Raw genomic sequence first — 5,222 nt, 5'->3', positions numbered from 1 at the left:
GTTTGTTAAATCTTCAGAGCTCTGTTTGGTTCACTGCATTTTCTCTTATTAACATTGATCTAAACAAAGAATAAACAGAAAATGGTATCAAAATTTCTGATCCAATACAAATTATCTTTAAATTTTAATAATCTTAACAGACAGTAAAGACGAAAAGTTTAATTATAACAAATTTTGGGTCTGTACATGTATATGTTTGTCTTTTACTTATGCTTTTCTGTGAACTGATATTATATTCCATGCACTAAATTCTCTGGACAGTACTTAAGGCTAAACAGAATACTGGTTATCATCCTTTTAATCTTTTAATACAACTACATGTACAGGACTTCGGTGTGTTTAATACATGTACTGCTTCATTTTCTTTGAAAATCTGCTCTGATTATCCCTCAAACGTTAGATTATCTTCCCTCATCTGAAAGAATATCTTAGGAATAGAAACGTCCTAAATTATCAGAGACTTCTCAGAATAAACATAAATAACACATAAAAATGCATGTACATCAGTGCTCAATAAAACGAATGGGGAAACAACTACATGTAATTAACCAAGCAGACATCTTATCCTGCTGCCCTAGGGTCTAGGACCCATAATCTAATAAGGAAAATGGTTTGAAACTAATAAAATAGTTTTTCAGTTTCATGCCGGTATGAAAGAAAAACAAATTTGCAAATTTAGTGAATGCAACAAATCAGAAAGCTGCATTAAGTGTAAAAACATGAAAAATTAATTGTATTTGAATACAGTCACCAAGAGACCATAAACAGTACAGTGAGGGCAATGGTGGTCACAATTACTAGAGGTCTCCAAAAGATCATCATTGATTGCTGAACTGATATTCATATAATGATGAAAATAAGTATTTATGCATGAATATTCGTACATTCGTGATAAATAATGACTTTGGTAGGTATACATATATATATATATATATACATTTAAACAATTGTATATGAAAATTATACAATTATTAATACAGAAACATATATATGTTTGTCCGTTAAATATAATGTATTTGCATGGGTGCAGGTACACTTCGGAAAATTGAAATTGCAACGAAGGTGCTCAGTAGTACTGCACACACACAGGGTGACCGTGACTGGTACATAGACTGGACACTTATTCAGTGAATATTTTATAAGGTACTAGATATGCTTAATTTCCATACACAAATGGAAATATAAAAGTTTAGTATAAGTGAAGATTAACCCAATATCATGCCATGTCTACATACAATTAGTTCACTGCACTCACTGACTCGTGTGTTCAGCAGGTGCGCTGCTGAAGATTTGAAAAGAAGCGTTGAAATATTTCAGTGTAGTTATTGGGGTTTAACAATTTAGTACTAAGAACACACAATGCATAGTGTGTGACACTTACGCCATCCATTAGCCTAACCGTCTCCTAACACACCTCGGTCATGAACAGCCGACATCTTTGATTTCACCGGAAGTTTATGATGCTGCTATGGCAAGGGAACGATGACAAAACCTCAACTTCCGGTCTTAGCGAGACTTCACAATATCTTCAATCTCTAGCTATATAATTATGTTACAGTGCGATAGTACGCTGCATTGCTATATTTATCCTTTGTATTCAATTTTACATATCAGTATAACAGAATTAAAGGAAGAAAACAAACAGATTCACGTGATTAATGTTCAGTGGTTCGACGCTCAGCAGGGACATTTTTTTCCAGAAACGTGAAATTGAATTAATGCCTCGTTTTCCTTTAAACGATTAGGCTACTCAATAACCAGAAAATCCAGGGTTATGATGACGTTGGGCAAAAAAAGAAATACATGTTGAGATGAATGACCTCGCTGCACTCCAGGTCGCAAGGTCAATTGTTTTAAACTATTTAATTAGTCTTTATATCAGTTAGGCTATAATGAGGTCAGGTCCAGTGTCATGAAAATGGGCCAATCAAATTTCATACTGACAATGACATTTTTTACTACTTTCATGATAGCATTTGTCAAATGAGTTACCGTAATATTTAAACAACTTCACAGCAAATATAGACAAAACGTCTTTCATAATAGATAAATAAAGAAAAAAGAACATCAAAAGCAAAACTACTAAAAAACCAAACGTTGAAGATTCTATTTGTCAAACAGCTTCCTGGAATGAAGTGCTTCACAACAACTTTAGCTAATTAACTTGATCCTCATTCATTGTCATTGAGGTAAAATGAGTTTAAAATTTAGCCTGCATAATTACTGTAACACGAAAATTGCCGAAATCTCTTGGCTCTACAATATTGAGCCATACTGTAAGTGAGCAATACAGACCCTTTTGGTCTCTCATTATTCTTATGATAAAAACCTATCCGTATACCAGAAACTATAAAATTCCTGACACACTTTCTTTCGTCAAAAATGCTTCATCTCCACCAGCATCTGCTAGGCGCTAAATCCAACACAGCTGTTTCACTAAATGCATTTTTATACTTGTTCTAGTTGATACATCGATCTTGAAGAGACATTTTGTTACATTCCTCTCAGGTTGGTTGTTTATGGCTTTAAACATTTATGATTTATGATATTCAATATCTTTTCTTTCCTATGCAGTACATAGACTGGGTGCGAATAGTAGATGGAACCTTGCTTATAAACTAACAATCTCCCAATGGGTCCCAATATGCGGTAAATTAACAATCTCCCAATGAGTCCCAATATGCGGTTGGGTTAGTATGGCGATAACCTATAAAACTGTGTTTGGCATTAAGCCATTCTGATTCTGACCTTGGCTTTTCCTGGCCCTGAAATAAAATTGTTGTTTTTTGGTATAGGTTTAGAACTAATTCTAGGTGTATACTCAGCATCCTTGATCCCTCTCGTCTAATTTCGGCCCTGTCGACTGTGAAAGAGTGAAACGAAGGGAAGTAACTCAAGGATATCAGGTCCCGGTTGCTCAAAGGTTATTTAGAGTTAACTAGTGATTAGTGACAATGTTAAATTGCTACTTCTGAACAAGCAAAAGCACTCTCTGCGACTATCGCTGACCACTCTCGGCCCCTATCGCTGACCACTCTCGGCCCCTATCTCTGACCTCTCCCTTCCCCTATCGCTGACCACTCTCGGTCCCTATCACTGACCACTCTCAGCCCCTATCACTGACTACTCTTGGCCCCTATTACTGACCACTCTCTGCCTCTATCACTGACGATTTTCGGTCCCTCGGCTGTAAAGCTGTACAACGAAAAACTCCGAGAGGCTAAACAAAATGAAAACTCACCAGATCTAGTCCTAACTAGAGAACTCTGATTTGTGTACTGAATAAAATTAAGGACCCATTATAGAAGGGTTCATTATTCCCTGATAAACCTTACACAAGGAATTTATTTCGGGGACGCATTTGTGTCTCGATCAGTGAGAATGGTATTATTGAGTGTTTGAAATATTTCTCTGTATTTTATTTATTGATACCTGTTTCTAGTACTTCTCTGCTAAATTCAACTTACCCACTTTTTCTTACTTCAAACTATAAGATATTTGTGTTTTCACACACTGTCATTTCCTAGTTTTATATGCACTATTGAAGAGCTACCTAGCATATATAATGGTTACATTGCTTGAAGATAATATAAAAATATAATACTTGTAGTTCACATTACAAAATGAAAACACTTCTATCTATGAAATAGATTAAACTGAATATTTCAATTACATATATAGTAGGATAAACTACAATGATTTGGCTTTTATCCAGGAAGTGATAACTATCATTCTCATGTAATCATTCCATGATTGACTAAAATTTCACAAATGATACATCAAAATTTGATTAATATCACAGCTCCGTAATACTATAAGATCAGCCCCAATTAGGACTAGTTTTTATCCTGTTCCCTTTGATATTTTCAGCCTTATATCTTTGTGACATAACGTTCAGGAAACTGACATTCTTTTGTATTTTATCTGGCATTAGTGATCAATGTTGATGCTCTTAATTTTCAAATAAAATGTTAACCAATATTGACGGTCTTCATTATTTATGATCTACTTATTCTAATCTTACCTATTCCTGCATAAAGTGCGAAACTCGTGTTGCGTATGATGGAAGATATGTATTGTGTTTCTGTTTTGAAATTATATTGGTAAAAGGTGTGCAAATGGTCTCGTTTGAAATAAATCACTATCATAACAGTCACACTGAAATTGGCCTTTCAGTCAAATGACTATCAAAAGTGACAAACTCTATTTTTTTTGGCCCTTTGAGACTTTTTTTTTTTTTTTTATTAATTTGTTTTACAATTTTACAGAAATACAGGCCGTTAAATCCAAGACTCCTCTACATATCCTGATGAAAAACAAATGATTTTTCGCGCACATCACATATTATGTATGGCATGTGTATTTGTTGTTTTTGTAGTAGGGGCGAACACATAACAATATGTATCATTTCTACATTTGATAGATCTATCATTACAAGTAATATACCAGTTATATTTGTCTGTATCAGGATTTCCTTAACACCTGTGAAAAACATCATTATGTGTCATCAGATCATACCTGTCCTGTTGTCACACGTACATGTATATCAAACACTTCTTCATTTGGTATTAGAACTTCATCAATATAGTAATGATTACTCTCTACTGAGTGGTGTGTGCTGGAATGTGATCATTTGAAATAAGAACACTATCTGTTACCATAGACGTATTACATGCATGTGTTATATACATCTCTGCTGTTACGGAGGCCATTTCTGAGATATACATATATATTTCAAATTGGCAAAATTTTCCCTTATTTTTATTGGATAAAAGTTCGTCTTGTGAAGGTTGATGATTTTGTAATATATGAACTCTGCATTTCTAAATTTAGAAAAAAACCCAATTTGGACCACGTATAATATGGACTTCATGTGTCTGAATTTCCAACACAGTGCAGACCATGTGGAACCCGGAGTATAAGTTATGTACAGTTTATGCGTGTCTGACAGGGATAAAGATAATCTAATTCAGGTATTTTATTTTCTAAAAGTTTTTTTTTTAATTTCTGTAAGTCTGTTAAGAAAATAAAGTCAATTGTTGATTATTATGTATTTGTCCGAATGATACGAGTATTTCATAAATTTTAACAAAGCAATAATCAAATTACAGGTACATTTGTGAGGGATTTTGAACAATTATGGTGTTATGAACCTAGTAGAAAAATATCGACTTCGGATTTGGGCCTTGCACGGCCCCCAGTTAATATTTTTCTAACAGGCT

The sequence above is a fragment of the Ylistrum balloti genome, unplaced genomic scaffold (genome assembly GCF_031769215.1).
Source record: "Ylistrum balloti isolate Yb309-2 unplaced genomic scaffold, AGI_CSIRO_Ybal_v1 Utg369684, whole genome shotgun sequence".
In the NCBI taxonomy this organism is placed as follows: Eukaryota; Metazoa; Mollusca; class Bivalvia; order Pectinida; family Pectinidae; genus Ylistrum; species Ylistrum balloti.
The sequence above is the reverse complement of the archived record's forward strand: the minus strand, read 5'-3'. Positions refer to the sequence as shown.